The sequence below is a fragment of the Diceros bicornis genome, chromosome 10 (assembly GCF_020826845.1).
Source record: "Diceros bicornis minor isolate mBicDic1 chromosome 10, mDicBic1.mat.cur, whole genome shotgun sequence".
In the NCBI taxonomy this organism is placed as follows: Eukaryota; Metazoa; Chordata; class Mammalia; order Perissodactyla; family Rhinocerotidae; genus Diceros; species Diceros bicornis.
This window is the reverse complement of record NC_080749.1, coordinates 56,366,077-56,394,019: the sequence shown is the minus strand read 5'-3', so window position 1 is coordinate 56,394,019 and position 27,943 is coordinate 56,366,077. Positions and strand designations below refer to the sequence as shown.

The 27,943-nt window shown below is 41.2% G+C and overlaps 1 long non-coding RNA gene across 2 annotated transcripts in view; it reads right to left on the bottom strand.

Annotated features, from left to right (window-relative positions):
• Nucleotides 1-18,037, bottom strand: part of LOC131410847 (uncharacterized) — a 55,957-nt gene extending 37,920 nt beyond the window's left edge. For both annotated transcript variants that reach the window (XR_009221423.1, XR_009221422.1), the window contains exons 1-2: nt 17,872-18,037; nt 10,324-10,610 (exon numbers count right to left, since the gene is read on the bottom strand). This is a non-coding gene — a long non-coding RNA (uncharacterized LOC131410847). The remainder of the gene's footprint in view (nt 1-10,323; nt 10,611-17,871) is intronic.
• Nucleotides 18,038-27,943: the final 9,906 nt, after the last annotated feature.

Genomic DNA, 27,943 nt, shown 5'->3' with positions numbered 1-27,943 from the left:
AAAATACTGTAGAGGGTTTGCTATGGGAGGAGACAAATGGATGGATAGGTTGAAGAAAAGTGTTTTATCTTCCTAGCAAGATTAGAAAATGCTTATTACTGCTACCTTAAAATCTGGTCTGTAGGGCTTGCCCACTGCTACCTGCATACGAGGGAAGTGAACTGCCAGATTGTAAACACAGCTTGAGTTGCCTCCTTTCTGACGTTTGAACTAAACTTAGGTCCCCGAGGGATCTGAATTTAGCTTTGACAAAATGCAGATCTCTATTTCAACAAAGGATAAAAGGAAATCATCTTATAATGTCTCCTTCTTAAGTTGATTGTCCTTACCACGGTCATTTTAATGAACTAAGGTATAGATCTGGGGAAAAAATTCAAAATCAGTGAGAATTTCTGAGTCCTTGGTTTGAGGTGAGCTTTAAATTTTTGGAAAATATTTTCAGAGCTCAGTTGGACTGAGACGTGAGGAAGAGCAGGGTGGGAGAGGGGGAGGTAGAGAGTGTTAATTATTTCCCAGCTGTCTCTAAAGCTGGGTCAAAAAAGAAAAAATAAGAAAAGAAAATCAAATTGTTGGTCAACTTAAAACATATCCCTTTCCATGTCATACTTCATTGTTCTGAGGCCGCTGGTTCTATTGTACAAACTTTTCTTTATATCACCCAGTCCATTCACTGTCACAGTGATTCTCATTGAAATGCACAGATAACGGTGAACAAAAATTGTTTTGTAAAGTGTTATGTATGAGCACAGACCAGTGGTAAATAATAATACTGTTAATAACAAATCTAATAATAAAATGTAGTAATAATAACTGATATTTATGGAGGATTCACCATGTGCCTGACAACAGTCTAAGTTTCTTACATGTGCTGACTCACTTAGTTTTTACCCCAACCCTACTAAAGTACGCACTATTACTATTCTCACATTTCAGATGAGGAAACTGAGGCACAGGCAGGTAAGTAAATTAATCAAGTTGTCCCAGATTTAGGCCAATGCTACTTCATAGTTTGCTTTTTTTGTAGCATGAGCTTAGAGTTTTAGAAACAACTGTGGCCAGTAACTCACAGGAAAGGCATCACCTACATTCCAAATCGACTAGACTGGAGTCATGTCCTTATGTGTTGTCTTGGTGGTGCCATGTCAATTCCCAATGATAGTAATTAGCAACAATGTCTGGGGGAGGGACAATGGTGGGAAGTGGGAGCATAGGTTTATCATTGTGAAGAACTGAGACAAAAGCAAAAACTTCCAGGATAGATGTCTGAGAGATGTGTAGGACTTGGATTTTGGCCACTCATTGATTCGTTCAGCAAATATTCGTTGAACATTTACTATCTGCCTGGTGCCCTGTTCTCAACCGTGGGGATGCCACGGTGATCCCAACAGTTAAGGCCCTTTCTCTCATGGGGATGACATGGCCTTTTATGCAAAGCTCCTTTCCATTCACACTGTCTGCATTTTCAGATGTCCACAATTCTCTGCTTTAAAGGATGTTCCTTCTGTGTTTCAGCTACTTGTCTGGAACCTTCTCCCCATAAACAAGTTTATTTTCTGAGGCACAGAAAGGGATTACACACATTCAGTCTATAAGATCAGGGGAGAGAGAAGCTCCTACAGGTTATTTAAAATTTGCACAAAGATATATAAGTATGACTTACACAGTCCTGGGCTCCGGCCCAAGAATGTGCTGATCATGTCCACAACTACCAAACTGCGTAAAGACACACGTTAAAACAGTAATAACAGAGAAATGAAAAAAGGAAAAAAAAAGTCATGGAGACAGAGCAGAAAGTGTTCTTAAATTAAATCACTTTTATCTGGGCTTATTCGCTTAAGGATGCAATCAACTCACTATTTCAGCGGCTTGGGACCTTAGAAATGTATTTCAAGATTAATTATAAAATGAATTCTTTAAAATGGAAAAATATACTACTTTCCTATTACTCTTAACAACAGATTCTAGTTAATGAAGGCTTGAAGCAGTTTAGTGGTTTGACTGCCACCTACTGTTCATTTTTTGCCACAACTCACATGCAGCTTGAGCAGGAGGTAAGAAAAACGCCTTGGGCAAAACAATTTTTTAAAAAGTATTTTAACGTACATGCTATAATGTAGTTACTTAAAAATTTTAGGAGATCGGGAGAAGTGATCGATTCTTTTTCAAATAACTGTATTTGGTATTTGTCTTAGTAGTTTATGACAGTCACATTGGTTAAAAATGCAAATTCTATGGCATTCTAAAAATGTATATATATATATAAAATATGTGTATATGTATTCAGGACATTTCATTTAGTCATAACAAAGTGTTATACTTGAAATTTATAAAAATATGCCGCAGACGCGAATACGTCAACCTGAAAATATCATCTCATGAAACTGGCGTCTGATCCTTAAAACAGAAAAGAGATCTCTGTTATCATACTTTTATGCTTACACGGCTTGTGCAGACTTCAAAAATACAAGCACTTCTTCTATCTAAATAAGGAGATCAAGTACCACACATCCCCAGTTATTTCAGAATGACCCAGGCTTTCGACAGAAATCTGTTCAGTTCATACTGCAGTCCTGAGATTCTGTTAAAAGTTAGAACTCAGAAGGCAAGATGGGTTAGTGCATTTTTCTCTCTCCTATCTAAATTACTCATTTTAGAGTAAGAAGTCATTTTCTGGATACTACAGTGCTATTTACTGTTTAAATATAGAATCTTGGTGGAAACTTTATAAACATGTAATCCTAAGAATCAGTCTGTGTGCATTATTTTATTTTTTTAATTGTAACTTTTCAAGCTTTTGTACTAAATTATGCATGGAAAGAAAAATTTCAAACTGTATTTTTACTGATGTATTACATATATGTATAAGCTTTCATATTTTCAAATGTGTTCATAGACTGTTTCATTCACGCTTAAATCCAGTTATATTTATTACATTTTTTAAAGCATAAGGGAAAAATCACCTAGAATATGTTGGCCTTATTAAAATGTGCTTCCTACTAAAGCTATGTTGCAGTTTTCAATATAAAATGGTATCAATAAATTCTAACATTATAGAAATCTTTTCAGCTAACATTCCTTTTCTCTACCAGGGACGGGTACAGAGTAGTGGTGGTTTCATTTGTTAAGACGATATTGGTGAAAGACACCATAAATATCCTATTTTATTTTTTGCCATCATAGTATTTTTTTCTGATATATGAAATAGCTGTCCTAGATTTAAAAATCACTATGGGCTCTAAGGTTAGGACTCTCTGTATATAGTTTTACAGATAAATGCACACTGTTTGAAAATTTGTCCTTAATGATGCCAATAATGTAGACATAAAACGAAAGCTTTTCGTGTGACTTTATTTACAGTGCCGCTGGTAGAATTTATAAAAATGATATAAGATGATGTTAAAAAACATGAGCAAATTTGATCAAATATTAGTTTTATATCTTTTCCCCCTAGTGAGTCCATCCAATAACAATGACACTAAACCAAAGCCAAAGAAAAATAGTTTTACCTAAAATATTGGCGAAGAAGCTGAAACAAATAAAATTAAGCTGACCTTTTAATAAATGTCTGTTTATTGATTTAAATTCACTTTTTTCTTTTTCTGAGCCATGCTGACGAGGCCTGTTAGAATACAAGCATGTATAATAACTTGAACACAACCATTTTTATTTCTTTTGTGTGTCATTACGGAAAGATTGAAGCAAGCTTCACCTAAGTGTAGTGATGCAAAAATAATAGTATCCCGGTCTGGCTGTGCAAGAGCGGAGGCAAACAAGGGCTTCATATTAAAGTGCCTTCTAGGTAGCTGACATGACGCATCTAGTCAGACGTAAATAATGACAGACGGAAACTATCATGAGGTCTGTGAAGCATCAACATACTGCTATCATTTTCTCTCTAACCTTGCCTTGCTAGCAGCTCTCAGCCTCACAGGCTGTGAGATCATTTAAAAAGCAAATCCTAATGACTCTGCCCACTGTAACAACAGTCAGCGAGATTGGCATCAATTTAGCTCAGTTTAGAAACTCAGGATACAGTCATTGTTGACTCGTGACACCCTAAACTCAGGTTGTTCGCCACAAACCAACCCCCGCCCCCAACGCTACCCCTTCCCCGTGGCTATTTCCATGCCTCGTAAAAAGATTCTCCTCTCTGGTAGGAAAATGGTTCATCTCAGTTATTTGCTTGGCACTCTGCATATAGTCTCTTAGGCTGCACCTATTTTTCTGAACTAGCTCATTTGGTACAAAATGCTTTCAGTTCCCCCCTCCCCTTTTTCATGTGGCTCACATTATATTGTGTATATTATGTATGCACAGGGTAACAGTGGGTAAATAACATCCCTGTGTCCCTGTAGCTTAAGACTAACATGGTTATGGTTCAGATAAGCATGTCTGTACATGGCTGCCATAATCAATGTGGAATGGCAGAACGATTTTGCAGATGCGGTCCCAGGAAGATAAAAAAAAAAAAGCTGTCTTGTCCAGATTCGGTAGAATCTATTCACCAAGAAACCTGCAATAAAGCTGTCGCACGTTTTATTTGTTAAGACAGTGATGACTTTGCAAGCCAGTGGGAACTGAAGCTGATGTACAATAAGATAATAGCATTATCACTTTGCAAATCAGCGTGTGGCTTTGCCTGGGTGCCGGCAGAAGGGCATGGGGGTTCTGAGAGCTCTAGCTGGCAACCTGAAAAGGCAGGGAGATCAAACGGCCTGGCTGTGAGTGTAAATGGATGAGGATAAATTGCCATGAATCTCCTTCTGCTTGGCTAAGAATACAGCGCATTGCATGTGTGTGTTTTTGCCGTTGTATAAGGGGCTAGGAGGTGGATGTACAGGCCTGAATATGCATGTGAGTGTGTATGGTGGTAGGGCGGGGAAGCAGAAAAGAATGGGGACTCTCACAATAGCCCATCTTAATGGAGAGCTATTGATCTAATTTTCTAACACTTTAGTCTCCAACTAAACATCTTACTTACCTTGTGTAAAAGAGATGCCAAGTTGAAATAAGTAATAAACACAATATTTTAAGGACTTTTGAATTTTGCATGGTAATAAATATTAATGTAGCTTGTGACTCCCCCCAAAAATAGAAGGCACTTAATTCTGTTGTTGATAGCAGGTACTGTGCAGGTTGATTTCCCGAGGTGAAAGTGAAAAATGCACTATTTGGACTTAAATTTAGATTTAATAAATAACTAATTTAGGATCTTGTTCTATATGCAGGGATATAATCACAAGGCATTCGTTTTTAAAAGGTTTCATTTATTCTTGTGAGCTTAATTATTGCAAGGAAACTGTGAGCAATTTGTTTTTTACCAGTGTCTGATTTCTGAGAATGGTTATTAAATATTAAATGGATGCATAATTCAGGCAATTAAGAAAGTAATCACACAAAGTAATGTAATGGAAGTTAATTATTACTGCATAAGCAAATAGTTCATTAATGCTAGTAGTTGCTATGGCTGCATTCTTAATACATGCAGAACTGAAGCATGAATCCTCTGTGTATTCAGGGAGCTGGTAGGAAGTGTGATGCTACAGAGAGAGCGCCACTAATGAAAAACAGAAGCAAATAAGGCCATATTGACCCCTGACTTGTCTAAATAAGGTGGGATCATCATTACTTAAGAGAGTTTTATCGAAACCACGGCTGCACTAGCTGCTTATAATTTTTTTGGTTTGTAACACAAACCCTCACTTAAATCAAGGAGAAACCAAAAGGAATTCAGCTTGTTGAAACAAAAATCACCAATCATACTTCCTCTGTTCTTTTTTTAATCAACTCTTTTGTTAAATAGCTAAAGTCATCATTTTGTAACTTAAAAGACTCCATGGAATATTTCTTCTTATAAAAACATTACAGCTGGTAACAGACTTTATTTTGTCCTGCCACTCAACCCCAAGTGAAAATTCTGACATTTCTTTGCTAACATTATCTCCCTAAAGCATTATGCTTTATAAAGGCTATTTTGTATTAATTCAACACATAACGGATTCTGGACCTCTCAGGACCTCCAGTGCTGCTGTGAGGCAACAAGGTGGCCAGAGCAGCCCAGGCCAGGCAGAAAGGTAGGAGAGCAAACGATGGGCAAGGATTCTGCCCTGAACCCTTAGGACCAAGCCAGGCCTGCCTCCAGAGGAGATCAGCTCCTGTATGGGCTTCTCAGAACTACCCAGGGCTCACTGCCTTCCTGCAGCAACAGCACTGCTCCCCATCTTGTCAGAGAATTTCACACCGAGACAGGCAATTCTGTTAGGCCAGGTGCTCTTCCCCCATTCCGATTTAGGAATGAACTCATCGTAATCCTTAGATCATAGGGTTGCCTACATACGATGCCATTACCAAACTCTGCCCACCACCTCGCAGGCTGAGACTGTGCTAGGTGGGCACGGTGGAAGTCAAGAGACATTGGTCCTGTCAAGGGAATGCTTCCAGCCATTCAAGGACAGTCTCTTCTCTGTTCCTAGCACTTGGCTAGCCACTGAGGGAAAAAAAGACAGACTCCATCTCAGCTTACAATCCCCTTAGAACAGTGGTTCTTTTAAACTTTTGCAGGGTGGGCATGGAGTTCTTGGACACTCTAAAGCACCTGGACATTTACACAAAAATTTGCCTTCAATTTTAGAGGGTTCACGGTCTCCCTAATGCCATCCATGGATCTCTGATTTAAGACCCTCTGCTTTAGAGGAGACCAGTGTCTTTACAGATAGTGAACATTTAGGAGATAATCTGTTTGGCTCTTTGGCATATAGACTATAAATACAGCAGAGGGGTAGGTGGGGTCTGAGGTAGCTTGGGGAAGGCTTTATGAAACAAATGAGCCTTGAGCTTGACATTGAAGGATGGCTGGTATTTTGAAGCCAAAGTAGAGCATTTTGTGTAGAACAGCATGAGTAAAGGAAGAAAGGTAAGACTTCATTCATTTATTCATTAATTCATTCATTTAAAAAATATTGAACACCTAGTGAATTAGATTATTAGGGGAAAATAAAGGTAAGACATGGTTCCTTGACCTCAAAGAATTTACAGCCTAGATGGTAGAATACAGCAAGCATATAAAGAGCTATGTTACAAGGAAAATGTAACTGTTCTGAGCAAAATCCAAAAGAACTATAGAAGGGTGAATTCAGCTAAGGGGTTTCAAAATGCGTAACACAGGAGACACGTTTTAGCAGGGCAGTATTGCAAGGATACTGTAGCAATATGGGCAGAGGGAAAGCCCTGTCAAGATCTCACCTTTGGTCTGGATGTTGCACCTCAAAAAGAGGAGGGAAGCAGTCTGGGCAAAGTCAGGGAGGTGGGGAAACATGTTGTATGTTTGGAAAACATGTTTAGCTTGAATAAAGCACAGGTTATGAGTAGAGAAGCTTTGAAAGATGAATGGGACCAGGTCGTGGATGCTCCTAACTGGCAGATAAGGGAGTTTGAGTCAATCATGAAGAATCACCAGTCTTCCTTAAGGTGGTGTTTTAGGAAGGCATACCTGGCCATAGTGCCCAGGAAATGTTGGGGTGGAGTGGCCCAGCAGTAGGGAGAACTCATTGGCTGCTGCAATAATGCAGGAGGGAGCTACTGAGCGACTCTTGTTGGTATATGTCTAGGGGAATTAATTTAGTGAACAAGAGAAGGTGGCAGTGAAGGGGGAGGCATGGGAATTTCTAATTCACACCCACTTAGCGGGGCAGAGATGGGAAATGACTCATGGGTCACTTTCCAAAGGAGACACCATTTCTACTCATGAGGAAGGAAGCAGGCATGTTGTCGTGACAATGGACTTACATGGTATCTCTGCCACTCCTCTGAAGAAGCATTCTCAGCGTGCCCCTTGCTTTAGAAGGACAGGACATGCGTGCCAGTGGTACCATTTATTCCCCATAACACATTTTAGTATCTCCTCACTCAGAGCAGTGTTTGCTGCACAACACCTGGTGTATGAGTCCAGATCATCTCCATAAATCTTTGGCCTTTAAACCAAACTGTTACTCTGCGGAGGGTCAAAGCCATTTCCTTGAGTAGGGCTTGAAGCTTTCAGGATATGGGCTCTCTCTGATTTAGGAACAAGCTGCTCTTTCAGTTTTCTTAAGTGGAATCTCCTACCTTACCTCATTTGATCTCCATAAATACGAGAAGTAAATTGGGAAGATACTATTATTTCTATTTTGTAGATGAGATTCAGAGGAGATAAACGCCTAGCTTAAGATAACATAGCTAGTGAAAGATGACCCCAAGATTCAAACTTTCCACCCCCTGGGGATATTGATGTTCAAGACAGCCCTGAGTGAAAGGTCCCAAGAGCCTCTATTTTCTCTACCCTGATCCATAAAATTTCTTCCAGGCTCCTCAGTTCAATTCTAACATTTATAGGCTAAACTCAAGTTAGGTTCAGGCAGAACATTTGAAACTTGGAGCTTTGCCTTCATTTTAGGGAATACTTAATTTCCCATTCAGCATTAGATCTGTTCCTTACTCTTCCAGAGATTTCCATCGTGGTGAGCTTGTGTTCTAAATCACATTCTCTGCTGTGGTACTTTTCTCATTCTAGGTAAGTCAAATATCATTTCTGCACAATTCCTTGACTTGGGAACAAATCTCTCGTTCTCTTCCAAGTCATCGATGACTTTTAATGTCAGAACTTATCCTAGCAATACAAAGCGGGCACTTTGCTTGCTCATCTGTATATCCGAGTTCCATTGAGAGTCCAAGGCCAATGGTTTCTTAAACTAACTCTAGAAGTTTCCAAAGAGTCCCAAAAGACTTCCAAAGTTTAGCTGCTTCTTCCTCACTGATGAGGTGAAATGTTACCAGATTATAGAATTTTGCTGTCATGTTTGACATTGTTACGTCTGATGCCACAAAACTTTGCTTTAACACAGGCCAAATTACCTGCTAACCAGTTTCTTTCACTTCACATTTCAAAATCTTTAAACCCTGGAAAAGCAAGCAGCCACATCCCAGGCTGAAGACGTGTGCGTTGGACATTAAGCTGTTGTAATGGGCCTTTACAACGTCTCTTTAGGACTTTGTTCAATTCTCTTTTGGCAATCTTCATTGTGATGGGGGTGGCAGGTGAGGGGCAGGGTTGAAAGGAAAATCCCCATCTCATGTGAACTCAGGGCTGGCCTGCACAGCTCTTATTAGATAGCATCTAAGCTGCCAGAGGCTGGCTGAGCTCTCACACTGGAGCTCTCATGTTAAACTCTTCGCATCACCACAGTGGGAAAAAAACACGCCTTATGGGGACTAATGACTAATTCCCTACATCATGTCTAATGTATCCCAGGGTGCTAACTTCAGCACACCTGCCTGCACTGCTGGTAAGGTAATGAGAGTGCTTGTGAGTTACTGGTCACTAACAACATTTATAATATTCTTCAACCTGTCGTTATTGCATAGGTCAGTATGCTGTGTTCACTAGGAGTGAGTTCTGTCACCCCGGGAGCCCCAGTTTTATGGGTAGTTGGTTGGGGAAGTGGTTCAAAACCCTTTATAAATGAGGTGGATGCGTTTGGAAAGGTTCTAGGTGTCCCATGATACCCTCTTAAATTTTGTTACTAATTACATCATCAAGAGGTAATTACAGCACTCTGAGGCCACAGATTTTAAAATCATAACCATCCAGGAAATTTAGCCCATAAAAAAGGTACGCATTGGCCTGAATAACTGGGACGGCTGAGGGAAAGTGTAGGGGTGGCGTGGGACAGGGAGCTTGAGTTCAGTTAGCACTTAAATCCGTTCCTGGTTGTTCCCTTCAAGTCTGTACTATGGAGTTTGAGTGCAGCTGCATTAGGAAACACTTCTCAGTTTTAGAGAATCAAAAATTACCTAATTCACTCAGGAATGTATCTAGAATAATTATTTTATTTTTCTTTCTTAAACCAGTGTCTTTTTTGGTGGATTCTCAGAAAGCAGAGCTGACATTCATTTTAAAGCAAGAAAAGAAATGTGAACTTCCTGTGAGCACCATTTCAAGATGATGTAGCTTTTTTTGACGCCAAGTGGCCAAAGATAAATCCAATGCACTGAGACACATGTGTGCCTGGATTCTCTTCAGAAGAGCTCTTTAGACTTGGTCTGTTAATGTATCTCTATCCCTCTGTGCATTTCTGCCATGAATGAACTGGAGTGAAGAGCTTACTGCCTCCTCTGAGGGGCACTGAGTAGAGTGGTTAAGAATGGGGACTCTGCAGTCAAAATCCCTTGATTTGCTTTCTGGCTCCTCCAGATTAATCCTGTGTATTACTTAGGATAGCACTGGCTGCTATAACAAATAAACCCCAAATTATCCGTGCTTTAACACAATAGAATTTTATTTCTTACCCATGTGACAAACCAATGTTGATGTTCCTGGTGAGCAATCTTCCATATTGTTATTCACAGATAAGGCTCATTCATCTTGTGGTCCTTGCATCCCGTAGAACCTCAGTATCTTCTGCACCCAATCAACAGAAAAGTAGGGAGTGTAGAGAAGGCACAGCCAGTAATCAACAGGGCTGGAAAAGACACACATCCCTTCCTCTGCTTTCTGTTGGTGAGGACTAGTCACATGGTTCCACCGAGACGCAAGGGAAGCTGGGAAATGTAGTCCCCGTCTGGGCAGCTTGATTCTGGAAGGGGAAACACAAATTTTGGTGAAGAATTAGCTGTTCTTGCCATACTTGGGGTAGATACTTCAACATCCTGTACCTCAGTTCAGTTCTCTCATCTATAATATAGAGACAATAGCAGTACCTACTCCATAGAGTGCTATATGGATTAAACTAGATAACATATAAAATGTTTGGCATACAGAAAGCACTCAATAAGAGTTAGCCCTTATTTCAACAATTGTTATTGTTGTTGATTTTTCCTTGAGTAAGGAAAAATTCCTACCCAACAGAGATATTGATAATTAATATCTCACATTACTCTAATTAAAATAACTAGCCAAACAATATGAGATAAGGCTTGTGTTTATTTTCTGAACAAAGAGAATCTATTTGATGGGGTGTAAAACTACTCAGTGTGATAGTCAGACGGTCCCTGAAGGATGTGAAGCCTACCTATAAAATCATGGCCCCTGCCCCACTCCTGCTGTATGTTCTACACACAGAAGGAGGAAGAAGTTCGAATTTCTCAAAGGGGATGACAGAGCAGTTCATCATTTCATTGTCTACATGTTATTTTTCAGTATTTATTTCCATACCATTTCCATTAGAAATTATATGAAGTTTTTGTCTTTGAATCTATATCTGTATATATACTTAAAAGACAAAAAAGGGCACTTTCAACCCTTGGTGTGATTCAGTTCTATTTCAATAAAACTACTTCATGAATAGCAACCAATTCAGTACGGTCAGTTTTTCTTGCTGCTGAATTGCTCTTTCAGAGAGCAGAAAAATTCCTGTTCACCAACAAGAATCCCAGGAAAGTAAAAAGACATTAATGAAGTTAATCGAGACACAATTTAATACATCAGTGGGGGGTAGGGGGGTGCCTGCTGCTGATAGAGTGTCATATTCTCTACGGAGTTGCTTACTTTTATACAATTCCATAAACCGAACCCAAGCCCAGCCAAATCACACCACATCTGACCTGACCCAACCCAGCTTGGTTGGAAAGTTAGAATTCTGTCAGGACAGTGTAGTGGAGTTTTTAAGCAAATGGGCTCTGTTAGCAGAATGCCTGGGTTGGAATCTTGGCTTCACTCTTAGCTATACCTGCACAACCTCGGGCAAGTTATTTAACCTTTTTAAACTTTGGTTACTCATCTCTAAGTTGGGATGAAAATAATGCCTGCCTTATATATTTAATCCAGATAATTTATGTGATGTACTTAGCACAGTGCTTGCTGCATAAGAACAGCAAGTACTTATGTACTCTGTCTTAAGAGCTTTCCTGGAATGTACTTATTTAATCCTCATAATAACTCTTTGGGGACAGATACTATAAGTATCCCTACTTGAAGCCTGAAGAAACTGAGGCCCAGAGGGGTTGAGTAGTTGCCCAAGCTCACAAAGCTAGTTAAATGGTAAAGTCAAAATTCAAACCCATGCCCTCTGGCTTTAGAGTTCCATGCCCTTAACTTCTGTATTATGCTGGCTTTTCATAAAAGCTCAGAAATGTTATCCATTACTTACATTTTTATTAAAAGGTAGAGGTTAAGAATTTAATTCAAGAATGTTTAATAACATAGCTCTTAAGTTGGCGTTATTATGGGATAAGCGCTTGGAAAAATTTTGCTCATCAGTACATATTGAGTTAGTAAATGAATGAGTGAATTAATGTATGGATGAAAGCAAATCTCTCATGATGTGAAGCCGGGGATGCATCTCAGAACCATACTCTGGAAATTAGCATTGGTTGGAAGACACAGTCATTGTACTACCACAGCGTCACATTGAGCATAAAATGGCAGTTCCAAGGCACTAGTTGCATTTGAGGCATGGGAATGTCCCCTTGAGTCTCTGACTTCAGATGGAGGAAGGCTGCCACTCCTCAAGAAATACTCAGTGTGACGGTCCTATGTCAGTAATGTGCATGCAAATGTTGTTTCCCAGAATGCAGTGTTGGCCCAGGTAAAACCCACTTTTATCTGAGTTTCTAAAGCCACATTTGGCGTCCCATTAGCAGTGTGTAGGAGGCCCGAGTGTCCTCTGCATTACACAAATAGTTTAAGCATGACAGGTTATTATTTCAGTCAGAGGGGTAATGTAGATTAGGGGAAAAATAACTAGAGCGCAAACACAACTTTCTAGTTTTCGAGAAGCAATTATAAATAGATGAGAAACCAAAAAATATTACACGTGGGATGGCTTATCAGTAGGATTGAAAAGGTGGCTGGAGCCAGTGCAGTCAAGAGCAGGAGTGGTTCAAAGCTGACAAGTCTACAGCGATGATTTAAAAATAGCAATGGTAATTCTGCAGCAAAACAGAACAATGAAACCAAGAGTCACAGTGCTCAAAAAAGACATTGGCCCAATACAATGCTCTTTCATTGGGTAAGCTATTTTCATAGCAAACCCAAATTTCAAAATGTCAGCCTGATAAATAGGGAAGATCTGAAAGGATAAAGTCAAGGTGTTTTGTTTTAATACTTAAAGAAAAAAGAAACTTACTTTCATTTCTAATAATCTTATACAGCTATAAGGAAAGAGGATGTTGTGCTTTGAAAAGAGATCTAGTTGTATCTTGTCTAGATGCTATTTTAATATATACAAACATTAACTAGGTTTAGGTCATATTATGCAGCTCATTTTTTTCTCTGTAGTAGAATGAACATGGGTTAGAATTCAATAACCATGAAGAGCTATAAAAGTTTAAAGTACAGTGTCTTACTCTAACTTCCATTTTCTTTTGAATGTAAGTGTTATCTTGGTGTGTTAAGATTAGATAGGGTCTACCAGCATCTGGTATAATATAATATATACCAGCCGGCAGGGTGGCTGTGAGCACAGACTTTAGAGTTACGCAGTCTGAGGTTTAAGAACCATCTCTCTTTATTGGCTGGTAGAACTTGGACAATATTTAATATATCTCCAAGGTTCCCTTTCCTCATTTCTAAAATGGGAGTAAATAGTATCTACTACTTTGGGTAATTTTGAGGCCTAAATTAATGCAAAGCACTTAGTGTGAGCTAAATAAATAGTAGCTGCCATTATAGTTACTTTTACCGCTATTGCCTGTAATCTTGGGCAAGCCGTGTAATCATCTGGCAAGTCTCTTAATCTCTTCAGCTCTTGAATCTTTCCAGCGATTGGGCTAGGTAGCTTTGAGGTCTCTTGAAGTCCTTTTAAAACCAAACTCCATGTCTGAGATTAGAAATGAGGTCATAACTGATTTCAAGGACTAGGCAACCTGGCACAGCTGGCAAGAGCAGTTTGACTTTATACACCAGCTCTGTCTTGGAAGTACATTCTTATTTACTGATCATTTAAAAGTAAAGGAAAGATGTTTCAGGTCCTGTCTTGTTCTGCTCTAAATCCCCAGTTGAAAACACACCTAGAATTAGATAGGACCCAGAGAGGAGCAGAGTGCAGTCCTATCTTGATGTCCTCATCGTTGTTATTAGCCCTGTGATGGGAGAGAGAAAAGCCATCCATAAAGTTCCAAGTGAATTAGAAAGTGGTGCAGCTGCACAATCCAGGGCTGATTTCAGACTATATTTTGACATTGATTATGCCTGCCTTTGCTATTGTTCATCCAGTCAATGGGATTACAACAGGGAGTTTAAGTGAGCACAGAGAGAAAATGATACACAGAAGCACAAAGTAGTAAAAGGAAATGCTCAAGAAAGGCTAAGCTAGTTTGGGGTACTAGTGTTGAAAGGCCGGGATGGAGCCTCTATCAAAAAGGGTAACTTGAGTGCCAGACCATTCCTCCGGCCAAATCCTGCAGTCGTCACAGAAAAACTAAGATCAATTTCTATTTTCCATCTTCTCATCCTCATTTATGTTGAGATAATGTTAATTATATTTGGAAATTGTTTTGGATTGTTTCCAAACATATTAGGAAATTTTGTTTTAAAAATCTTGAAAAAAAATTCATAAAGATGTGGAAGACAGAGAATTAAGCACTCATTTCTGATGATAGTAATGTTACTTTTACCAACCAGGGTTGGTTCATTCAGTGGCTCAACATTGTCATCAAGACCCCCAGTTATTTCTGTCAAACTGCTGTCATTCGTGTTGCCTACATCCTCAGGCTGGTGGGAAGATGGCTGCTGTGGTCCCAGGCACCACAGCAAAGCCCAAATATTTTCAGAAGAGAATAAAAGATCATTTCTTCCCCCATGGCTCTCTCTTTTAGGAGTGAGAAATTTTGTCCAGAAGCCCTCCTGCAGACTTCCCTTCATGACACATTGACCAGAGTTGCATTGCCTGCACTTCTTGAAGCACTCATTGGCAAGAGGGATGGGGTTACTTTTAGACCAATTAAGCCTATTCCTGGGGCTGGGGGTGGGGTCAGGGTGCCCTGAGGCACATGGCTGTATGGGAGAGAGGTGAAGGACACCGGAACAGAATGAGGTTTATGTTAAAAAGGAAGAAGTGGGAAACGGACACAGGGTAGGCAACTTATAGTGTCCAGTGCACTCAATATATTTATGAAAGGAAACTGAGACTCGGAATGGGACAGGGATTGCCTAAGAAGTGGCAGAGCCATGGTTAAAAGAAGCTGTGTTTTTCATAAAGAGTGTAGAATATTCACAGAACAGAGAACGTTCTGGCTGGAGGAGACTGTAAAGGCCATCAAGTCCTTGATCTGTCCTAGTGCTTGGAGAGCACGGGCCTTGGTATTGCTAGCTCCTGAGCCGAAAGAGCTTACAAATGCATACCTCTAAATTGAACTTATGCCCCCACTCCACAGATCTTCCCTTTGAAGGGCAATGTGTGTGTGTCCCACAAAATTTTTGCATAATAGGAGAGCAGGCCAGGAGAGCTGCAGTCACTGAAATCCTTCCTGCTCCTGAGGGAGAAGAGTGTGGGAGGGGCAGGGAAAGGACAGGAACTTGTTTCTACCTGAGTGTCTCCCATGAGAGCCAGGGATGGGAATGGGCAGCCCCTGCTTACACTGAGCATCCTTCCCCTCCACCCATGTCCACCTCTGGGGGTCCTTGTGGCTTCCCTCTTTCTTTTCTCTATTTCTTGCAGTCCTTTCTGTCTTTTACTGCACCCCCCACCCCAAGTGCTGCTTCTTTTTCCCGTTGTCATTAAGTCCAAGTATTCATTTCTATCTGGTTTTACCTTGAAAAACCTAGAGTAGGAGCTGGGAATTGTTTTCAGGTTCTGCAAGCAGAAGGAGGTCAAAAGCAGTGGCATTGCCTGTTCTAGCCTCAGGGTGAAGCATCTTCAAGATAAGCAAACCTTTCTCCTGCAAAAATTGACTGACTGCACAGAGCATAATTCTGGTGTGTTAGTATGCTAGCTGAGTCTTTGTCTCTTTGCTGAACCTTATCAAATATTCCTAAGATTGTCTACATTTTAGCATAATTGTAGAACATCTTAATGCTAAAAAAGCCACTTTCCCCCACCTTATCAAAGACATTTTTATCCAAACGTGGCAGGGGCAGGGGTGGGTGTGCTCCTTATCACCAGGCCTGCTGCACACTGTCAGGGCTGTTGGCCACACCATCCCTGGCTGGGCCACCAATCATCTATCCCTTCGTCCTTGGGTCTCTCTCCCCAAGATTCAAAATCTGGGTGGGAGCATCCATTTGGCTGATCCTGGGTCAAATGTCCTTGCTCTGGTGTGTGCTTATGTGGATGGGCTGGGGGATGAGAAGGGGGAGCGAGGAGGACATTCCTGCTTCAGTTTTTGGAGTGGGAAGGGGTGCCCTGTCTTCCACCAAGACTAATCCAATGTCGAATACAGATGTCAGGGGTTCAAATGTTGAGCAGCCAACAATGACCAGAGTCCATGACACTGGGGCATGAATTGCCCAAATTTCTAGAGTGGAGGAAAGGCTCAGACCTGACCAGAACAGAAAAGTCAAATTAAAGAAAACTCACTAGTTAGCAGAGCAAATCACATGATCAAATGTTTCTTATAACCACTAGGGCAGCGGTTCTCAAACTTTTGGGTGTGTCCCAATTGAGTAGCACTTAATAAAAATACCAGTTTCTAAACTTCACCCCAGAATTATTGAATGAGACTCTGCTAGGAGGTGGACCAGGAATCCACATTATTCATAAACTGCCCAGATAATTATGATGCATTTGGTCTATGGAGCTCCTCTGAGAAATACTGCTATGTGGGGTCTGGGAGAGGTGATCAGCGTAACAAGAAAAATAACTAAATTTAAGTAGAACTTTCTATGTTAAGCACTTTACCCAGGTTAGCTCATTTCAACCTCACAATAGCTCTTGCAGGTAGTACTATTTTGCTCATTTTACAGACAAGCACAGAGATATTAAGTAACTTGCCTAAGGTCACACAACTGGGCAGAAGTGAATACAGGATTTGTACCCCACTGACTCCAAGCCCGTGCTCTTAAGCCTGAGCAGAGGGCTCCCTGCTAAGGACAGAGAGTCCAAATACTGAAGTTTGCAGCTGTGGGTCTTACTGAGGTTTATAGGTCCTGGGGATTGGTCCCACGGAGAATACAGAGCGAGAGAGAGAGAGATGATTATCACATCCAAAGAGAACGGGAAGCTTGAAGATGAAATCACTAACGTAATCACAATGGCTGTGTTCTACTTTAGTGTCTTTTAACATTCTACAATGTGGTCCAATAATCTTCAAACCAGAAAAGAGAGAGAGAGAAATGATGGATTCTCTATGACATTAGCTAAAATTGTATTCTTTTCTTATTTTTATTGGGGTAAAAATTAGCTAAAATTCTAGAATCCATCCCAGGTTCAACTAATAGCAATCCTCAGACAACTGGATTTATTCTCCTTGCTTTTATCCGGGGGGGAAAAAAAAGATAAATGATAACCAAAGAAAATTTTGTTTTTAAAAACATCACCCTCTAGGGCATGTTCTCAGACCAGTGCACATTGAACCAATATCCTATTCATTCTTTATTTGTGTCCAAAATACTGCCCAGCGAGACCTGACATTTGGAAAGATGGCCCCACGGAGTCTGCAAATCACAAGTCACATGACAAATGTGTGGGCGCTGTGCTGAACTTGTTAAGGAATGAAGATAGCTTGAAACACAAAGGTTTAATTTTAGTTGACCAGAGAATTCAATTAACCAGAGAGTCCCATTTGTTGAAAATGCAGTACTTTCCCCACCCCTCCTAAATATCGGGGTTTCTGTGTCTGTGTGGGAGGTGGAGGGGAAGTCTTGGTAGGGATGGGGAGAGGTCGGCCTCTGTAATGCATACGCTTTTGAAAGGAAAGGAGTAACCAAGTATTCTGTATATAACAAAAGATATCAGTCACCTTGATGAGGTTGGATTCAACATAATAAAAAACAGGAGAGCTTCAGAAAAAGAAGAGTAGTTTCCTTCCAGTCTGAGTGGTGGGTCCCATCGGGAGGCAGGGAGATGCACAAAAGTCTTTTTGTATCCATGATCCTTTGATCCTTTATTTTTATAGGAGATAAGACAGTCATTTTTCTACTGACCCACAGAAAGATTCCTAAGAGAAGCCCAGAAACCGCCCTGGATTATAGTAAATTTATAAAGCTAGCAGAAAGCATACATAAAGGTGATTTCTTTCACCTTATTTTATATATCACTTTCCGTTTAAAAAACAAATGTATTTTTTTATCCTACATCCTTATAAAGTGTGAAGAAGAGATATTGTGATACTGTTTAACAGATAGAGAAATAGGGGGATCTACCTGGCCTGCACAGTGAGGATCACAGAGAGGTGTCAGTCAGGAATTTAAGGATCCTTTGCTGCCCCCCACCCACATGTTATTCATTAACTAACTCTACCTTTCATTAATCATCCATCATTAGCAATGTAGCCTCAAGCTAGTTTCTGCTTGAAGTCCCACCCCATTCCCATCTGCATTATAAATAGCATCTTGGTCAAGAAGAAATGATTCTGAAAATGCCATCTCTTGTGAAAAGAGTTGTAAAAACAAGTAATTTCACTGTAGAAGTGAACTTCTTACTTAAAGGGTGAAAAATAAGACAGATGGGCAACTATGGAATTTCATAGAAGTTTTTCACGCGGCAGGTGTTGTGTGCCCGTCCTCCATTTGCAAGGCAAGTGGCCCTTTGTGTGTGTCTCAAAACATCCATTGGATTTCACCATCTATTTCAATGGGAGTTTTTGAGATGTGAGAGAGAAAGAGACTTACTGACCTTTAAAAAGCGGCTGATCCATTTGTAGTCTCTACTGTCGACTTTGCAGTTGCTTCAATATTTCAGTGGAGGTTTTTACTAGAAAGGAGGTTCAGGAACCACACATTTTATTTCTACTTGACCATTGGGCATTACGATATTTGACCATTTGGGAGGTATTTTAAATGTTCTTTAGTGTCACTTTACTAGATGGCAATCAAATAATAGAGCTTGTTCTGAGGAGGGCAGAGGATGGTAGCAGTATAGGAACTAGTGGATGTGGAACAAAAGAGCTAGTGAAAAAATTAGTTTTCCTATGGAATTAAAACAGACAAGTGAGTCTGTGGATTCATGACCTTTCACAATGTACAAGTGGCTGGCTTTCACTTGAGAAGGGACAGGTTAAGGGCAATGTTGAGATAAATGTTGTTCATGTGCTCTTGGTTGGGATAGAAGTTGTTCCCTCTCTGTATCGTAAAATTCTGAAAACAAAAGCAAAAACATTTGCCCTGTAGGGTTACTTTCAATGTTCTGGTTTCAGTGAAGTAACACGGAGGGTTTCTGTGATGGTCCAAGAAGTGCAAATGGGATAGTGAGAAGGAGCTGTTCACACGGGGGGACTCCCTGTCCCTTCTAACTAGCTGGAGAAGCGTCCCTTGATGATTACAGAAGACACATCCATAGCTGTTGAATAATTGCAAAGATACGTTGGAAAAAAATCTTGAAAAATAACTAGAACCACAGTGGTGGGATGTTGTAATCATCCAGGGGAGATATGATCAGAGCCTAATACAAAGAATGGAGATGAAGGGGAAGAGCAGAAAGATTACGTGAAGGTGCAGTTGGCAGTCTTTGGAAAGAGACCAAAATGTTGAGTGAAGGGAAGTGGAAGAGGTAACATTAATTCTGGGATTTTTGTTTGAAAGTATATAATTGCACAACATTGCCATGTGTGATGGGTAAACAAAGATGAATTTGGTGTTTGTTAGCAATTATGATTCACTTTGAACCAGTCTTGAAAATAAAATGGTACAGACACATGAACCAACGAGGACAAAAAGGGACCAGATGGATTTATGTGTCATCTATGTCTGTGTCTAGAGCTACTTGTGGTTCTTGCAGAATGGCTTATTTATAGAATGCTGGGAGTGTAATACAAAACCATGCTGAGCTACAGATAGAGTTGAGTAGTGTAGCATGTTTTGAAAATGTTTCCCAAATGATTTAACAAAGCCACAAAAAATGTAGCCAAAGAAGAATAAGCAAAGTCTACTGATCAACCAAAATGTAGTTGAATGTATTGAGCCAGTGAATAATTATATTAGAAACAAGGTAAGAGAGATCTCAATGTATAAATGTCTTCTGAAAATCATTTTGAATTCATTAAATTTTTTTTTTTAATTCCAGACTCCTTTTACTCCACTGACAGGAAAGAGAATATTCCTCAACTTTGTTCACCCACTATGAAGGACACTGGCTTTACATAATAAAAAATTTAAGTACTTGAAAATTCCAGTGTATTTCTTAGCATAAAGTTAGTACTTTATAAATGTGAATGTGTTGAATCTAAAATTGAGATTCTAACAAAGTTTGAGTTTTGTCCTTTTAGTTGAATTCCCTTCTAACTACCTGCATCCCTCTTCTACTCTTCTTTTAAAAACCATCTAGCTTCACTGAATCCTATTTCCTCTCTTCCAATCACCTGGCTTTGCCCACCCACCCTCCATTCAAACTAACCTGGAAGAAGTTACTAATTGCCAACTTCAATGGCATTTTCAGTTCTCATTTTACCAGACCTCACTGGAATCTTGACACTACTTTTTCTTTCCTGCATCTGTATCAACCTTTGGCTTCCTGGACGTTTCTCTCTCCCATTTCCCCCTAGTCTTTCTGAATTAGTCTTTCTCAGTTTCCTCTGAAAGTTCCGCTTCCTCTCTCTAGCCCTTAAATGCTGTAGTTCTTTCTGAGTCTATCCTTCTATCCTCTGTCCTGCTGTGTTTCTCTGTTTTGCATTTGTTTTTAGTATAAAAACACATCGATGGCTTCAGTTACTACCTTTAGGCTGGTGACACCAGATTTGCATATGCAGCTGAGGTCTCCCTTGGGTTCCAGAGGAGCAGTGCCAACTCCCCAGACACCTCCACTGGACAGTCATGGACAGTTCAACATTACCACGTCCAGAACTGAACTCGTTTTGACCCCCTGCCCCATAAGCTTCTCCTCCTATATTCTCTACCTTGGTGAATGATAGTACCATCCTCCCAGTTGCCCAAACCATAAATCTGAGACTCATCCTTAACTCTTTCCTCATGCCAAGTGACATGCATGTCAGTCCTCAACTACTGTTGATTATCTGTTCCACTTCTACTGCTATTATTTGAGTTAAATCCCTTATTATTGCAGCCACTTTCATCTTTCTTGCCTCCAGTTTTGCTGTTCATTAAGTCACACATCCATTCATTCATTCACAACACAATTATGGAGTATTGGCTAGCATCCAGGCATTGTGCTAGGGATGTGGTCCCAGAGGTGAGCATAGCAAACCTGGTCCCTGCTCTCATGGAGACTGCAGTAGGGCCACAGAGGTCACCTTAAAACCCAAATATGATCATGCCATTCCTTGTTCAGCATCCTTCAGCAGGTTCTCAAGCTTCAGGGCTATGGCTGCCTTTCTTAGAATGGTTTGGAATGGCTTGTGTGAGACGCTGCTCATTGCTTCCCCAGAGGAACCTCGATTGCAGCCTAACACAGGGCGACCTAGAATGCAAGACGTTGTCTTCCAGACTCCCATGAAAGTGGTGGCCACATGACTCAATCCTGACTAATGAAATGTAAGGCTGCTTAAAGCCAGTTAATGTAACCTGAGGGAGAAGCGGCACTTTTTGCCCTCTGTCTTTCTTCATTCTTCTGTCTTGCTACACAGATGTGCTGACTGGAGCCCAGCAGCCATCTAGAACAACGAGGAGACCTTGAGGATGGAAAGGATGTGTACTAAGATAGAGAAGTAGAAGGATGGCAGCTGGGTCCCTGATGAAACTGAAAACTGTGGAGCTCTACACCAGCTTTAGCCTGCACACCAGCACATCATTTTTGTGAAAGAGAAATACACTTCTTTTTTTTTTGGTGAGGAAGATCAGACCTGAGCTAACATCCATGCCAATCCTCCTCTTTTTTGCTGAGGAAGACCGGCCCTAAGCTAACATCTATTGCCAATCCTTCTCCTTTTTTTCCCTTTTTCCTCCCCAAAGCCCCAGTAGATAGTTGTATGTCATAGTTGCACATCCTGCTAGTTGCTATATGTGGGATGCCGCCTCAGCATGGCCTGACAAGCGGTGCACCAGTGCTCACCTGGGATCCGAACCCGGGCCGCCAGTAGCGGAGCGCGCGCACTCAACAGCTAAGCCACGGGGCCTGCCCAAGAAATAGTGGCTTGATTAAGCCACTATTATTTGGGGATTTTATGTTATATGCATCTGAATTTAACCTGAATAAATGAGACTTATAAAGACCTTGACAATGTGACCCTTTCTTACCTCTCCAGAGTTATCTTATCTTACTCCCCATGTAAGTACCGGAGTCCCCCCAACTCTCTCTCTCTCTCTCCCACAAACACACACACATTCACACTCACACAATACACATACCTTTATGCCTTTGTCTCTGCCCCTCCTTCTGTCTGGAACTCTCTCTCCCTTTACCTTCACCCCTTTCTTAGTCTAATTCTTACTGGTTTTGTTCAGACATCACTTCTTCAAGGAAGGATCCTTCACTCCCCTTCCCAGCCTGGTTTAGGTGCCCCTCTTAAGTGTTTCTTCTGTACACTCTGCTTAAAGCCATTTTAATATCATACCTAATGTAGTCCTTGTTTTTTTGTCTGAGTTCTCCACTAGGAGAACTCCTTGAGGGCAGGGACATATGGGTGCCTGTTTGAATGAACAGCTTGCACTCTAATTTCTCCTGCCCCTGCTGTCAATTTCACGGCTAGTCAATGGAAGAAGAGGTTTGAACTTAACAGGATTTAATGATTTGACCCAGGATGATCTTTGAATCAATTTGCCTATCCTCTTTTTTCCTTTTCTGCACTGTGTGCACATGTTTGTGGAGGGTGGGGTGACTTCATTTGAGATGGGAGAATTGCACTTGCTGAAGTGTAACCCTTCCTTCCAAGAGGAGGGGAAGTGAGTGCAGCAGTTTTCTAGATACTCTTATAAGACTTCTTACGATAGGCTACAAACCTAGGAACGTGCTCCACATGGTTAGTGTCCATTTGAGAATCTTTCCCGTACCCAAGGGCTAGACTGAGCCATCTAAAGTCCACGTCTTCGCTCCACCACTTAACAGACTTGAGTGGATCTGCTTCCTCCCTAGAAACGTCTAGCCTCTTTAATGGGCCGTGCAGAACTCGCCTCTACTTCTTTGGCCTCATCTCTTACCACTATTTTGTCTTTTCCTTTCCTCTCTGAAGTGCTTGTCTTTGCCAGATAGCCCATACTGTTTCTCACCTCCAAAACTGTGCTCGAGCTGTTTCCTTTGGATTTTCCCTACTTCCTCCTAAAAATGCTAACTCCACCCATTGCTTAAGGCCTTTAAAACTTGACTCAGGGGTCTTCCTCCTTCCAGAGCTCTTCCCCAGGACCCCACTGGCTGGGTGAGATATGTTTCCTCTGTGCTCCCCGATATCCTGTGCTCAGCTCACTCATTGCACTTGCCTCAGCATTTAATAACTCATTCCCAGTGCATTGGTCTCTCAAAGGCGAGAACTGTATCTTGTTTATCTGTGAATCTTCAAGTGCCTGGCACATGGCAGGTGCTCAAAAATATTTCATTGAATTAATAAATAGGAGAAATATTGAATGAAAGTGCTCTCAGAACCATGCAAATTACCTTACCACACAAGTTTTCCTTGACTCGCTCTGACAAGCCGTCAGTCTACCCCTTTGCACATTTTCACATCCTGAATGGGACTGATGATTTAATCAGCTCAGATCAGAGTTTGAAGTTGCATCTCAGGAACCAGCCCAGCGTTGGAGGAGGAGACGGCACCAACCATAAACCCCTTATTTAGCAGCAGGTTTTGTTTAATAACTATGAACATTCACCCCAGTTCTGAGCATGGTCATAGCTCCCTCTCATGCCACAGCACATCACAGAAGGACTTGAGGTGCTCCCTTCCCTCCAGAGAGTTATCGTTTGCCTGGAGAATAGCCTGCCATCCCATGAACTCCTCCGCCTGGAGAAACTGAGCCAGCCATTTAGCAGCTTAAAGACTCGTTGGTGGAGGTACCGCTGTCTACGTGTATCTGAGACACTTGGCTGACATCCTTCAAGACTGGGTTCCCCTCCTTCCAGATGGAAAAGGTGCCAGAGATTCATGTGGGAGCTCAGTTGATGCTGATAAAAGGTCACTTAGAACCTGTGTGATCTTGGATAAGTTACTTAATCTGTCTGTGCCTCAGACTCCTCATAACAAGCATGACAAAGCCTATGTCATGGGGTGATTGGGAGGACTAAATTAGAAAAATTATATACAGAGTCTTGCAGAGGCAAGGTCCATAGTAAGTGCTTGTAAATGTCAGCTACTATTATTATATTGTAATCATACTGGTCTGTGGTGTCTACAAAGAATCAACCTTGAATAGAGAATTGAGAGAGAAAAATGTCCTGGAGGGAAACTGAAATGAAAATGTAAACCAGCCTCCATGTTGGAATTCAGAATCATTTCATTAAGGAAGAATATGTCTCATGTCATTTAATGATCTAAAAACAAAAACAAAAACCAGAGTTTGCACGAAAATTTTGAATCTGTTGCAGTGTTGTATGGTTATGACTTATTTATTTTTCTTATCTCCACTTTTTGTGCTGTCACTAAATTCCCTGTGCAAAAGTCAGCTCTTGGGTCCCTCACGTCAATTTGGCTCAATTATCTCCCGGAGCCGCTCTGACCCGCCTATTTATGGGAAGTGGTAGGAGCTCTCTTTCTTCCCCCGGGGATCTCACTCCTCTTTTCACAGAGGAGGTTCTGACAGAAAGTGGTCTTTGTTTCTCTTAACTACTAAGCTCTCTTGCCTACTTTAGAAGATGTGGCTGGCATCATCTTTCTGGTCAAGCGACTACGTTTTCTACAGATGCTTGAGATGGAGCAAAGGGAAGGTGATAGGCACAGCCAGGGAACATTCTAGGTCCAAAGCAACCTCAATAGGTGGGAATCCTAGGGCCCAACATGTAGATAAGTAATAATTACATCCCTTTTGCTCTTGCATCCATTTTTGGCATGTCTATTTCCTCATTTGCCTCTTACCTCTCTGCCCGCTGCTTCTCCATCCCCTATGCTGGCTTCTCTTCCTCTGCTGGTCCTTCAACGCTCGTGTTCCTCAGGGCTCTGTTCAGGGGCCAGGCTACTCTTCACTTTCTCTGGACAATCTTAACCATCCCAGAGCAACAGGAAGCAGATCCATCTCCCAAGCTCCAGACAAGTACATCCAACTGCCTTCGAGATGATTCCTACTTGGATATCCCACAGCTCACTCAAGCTCAATATAACACAAATCACACCTACAGTCTTTCCTCCTCCCTCAGTGCTCCCCATTTTGGCAAATGGCACCACTCCCCAAGCTGTTACCCAAGGAGCAACCTGGAAGTTGACCGTGACTTTTCACTTTCCCTCTCCCTACCCATTCAGTCAATCACTAATTCCTGTCAGCTCCTCTAGTTTTTTTCTACATTTCCTCAGACATCATCCTAGTCCAGGCCACCAGCGCCTCTCTTCTGAGCCAGTGCGGGAGCACCCCTGCTGGCTTCTCTGCTTCTAGGCTTGTTCCAATCGCTTCCCCACCTTGCAGCTAGTGGGGTAGTCTAACAGTGAAAGTCTACCTGATCTAACACTTTCCTATTGCCCTGAGGATAATGCCCAGGTACCGAAACGTGCTCTAAAGCCCACAATTCAAACTTAATCTAGCTGTCAGCTGCATCTCTCTCAGCCTCTCATATTTTTATGGTCCAGTCACACTGAACTTCATTCCATTCCTCAGATGTCCCCATGCTTTTTCTCACCTCTGCATCTTTGCACATGCTAGTCCCTCTGCCTGTAGCATCCCCCCACCCTTGGTGCCTGGCTCACCTCTGCTCCTCCTTTACCTCCCAGCTTAAACACCACTCTCTCTAGGAGCCCTTCCCTGACCCCTAAGCTTGACCACATCCCCTGCTTATTGTTCCCATAGCTCTCTCTACTTCCACCAGCTTAAAACACGTCATAACTGGCACCATTACTTGTTCAAGATTTGCCTTGCTTGATAGTGTTGGAGGGCAGGAAACATATCTATCTTGTTCAATTGTATTTTCTTTGCCTGGCATACTGGGCACAGTCATTGCTCAATAAATACTTATTGAATATTTAAGTAAATGACCAAATAAGTAAAAATAAATAAATAAAAAGACCAAAAAATAATTTCTTTTCATTGTTTTGTTTTGAATTTTTTGATCACCAATAAGACTGAACTATTTTGGTATGTGTTTATTAGTCATTTGTTTTTTATTAGCTGCCATTTCATATTCTTGGCTTATTTTTTTGTTATTGATTGTGAAAAACTTTTTACAAATTGAAGGTATTAATTCTTCTATATTTTGAAAATAATTTTTCTAATTTATCCCTTATTTTTTACATTTGGTATTTTTCTCTTATAAATAAAGGCTTTAAATTGTTACATATTCAAATTGATCAATCCTACCCATGAGGATTAGGAAGGGTTTTCATACAGGCATATGTTTGTATTTGCAAAGTCTGACATATTTCCTCTGAGGGTTGATATGAAGGGCTATGCCTGTGAGGAAACACTTATCTCTTATTTTGCTATAATGTCATGAAGTTTTTTGGAGAGGCTTTTTTTCAAAGAAAAATATTTTAAATAACTATTAAGACTTCCACTTCCTGAAGATGGAATAGATATATTTTTTCCTATTCCTCTTACTTAGTAAAACCAAAAACCCTGGACATGATCTAAAAATCAAACACAAGACTCTGAAAGGTGGAAAGAGGGAGCCAGACCATCTAGGAACTTGCAACCCCAGGAACAACATGGTGGTGAGTTCCTGGGTTTCTTTTGCCTTATATATCCCAGTCTTGGAGCTGAAGAAGCCATTGCAACCCAGAAACGCCAAGGGGCACAGATGAAAACAGCCCCAACAAAAGCCTGCTCTCTCTATCTAAAGGACCAGGGAAAAGGCAGCCTGGCAAGATAGAAAACATTTAGACAATAATGCTCTACTCTAGTAAAACATCAAAGAGAAAACTGTGGCCACACTACCACCCATACACCAGCAAAGGCGAAGTTGAGAGAGTAACTTCTGCCCTCTTGAGGCTGTAACAAAGCACCCCAATCCCCCTCTCCCCTGCTGGTGTGGTGTCAGAGAAGACCAAGAAGGAAGCGGAAACTTTTCAAGGTCCCCTCCCCCCAGCGTCATTGGAGACCATGTGGGGAGACAGGACTTCCACTCCCCCTAGCAGTAATGAGGCACCCCTCCACTCCCCACGGGGGCAATATCAGAGGAAGCCTGGTGGAGAGTCAGGACTTTCACCACCACCCAGGGGTAATGAGGCCATCACTGCAGTGTTGGTGGAAGTGACATGGGGAGCCAGAAGTCCCACCCCACCAAACAGCATTCAGGATCCGCCCACCCCTCTGGTGTCAACGGATGCCAGCTGGGGTATCTAGACTTCTACCTCCACCTGGCAGTAATGAGGCAGCCTCCTGCATGAGTGTTGTCAGAAAAAGCCAGCTAAAACAGAAAGCTTAAATAAGATCCAGAGTCTCTAACTTAATATGCAAATGTTCAGGTTTCAATCAAAAACAACCCCTCATACCAAGAACCAGAAAGACCTCAAACTGAATTAAAAAAGACAATCAATAGATGCCATATTGATTTCCTAAGGCTGCTGTAACTAATTACGTACCACAAACTTGGCATAAAATGACAGAAATTTATTATCTCACAGTTCTGGAGGCCAGAAACTCAAAATCAATCTGTCAGCAGGGCTATATTTCCTTCAAAGGCTCTAAGAGAGATTCTGTTCTTTGCCTCTTCCAGCTTCTGGTGACTCCAGGTATTCCTTGGCTTACAGCTTCCATGGACACATTGTCTCTTCCTCTGGATTTCCCTTATAAGGACACATTTCACTGGACTTAAGCCCCACCTAGATAATCCAGGATGATCTCCTCAACTCA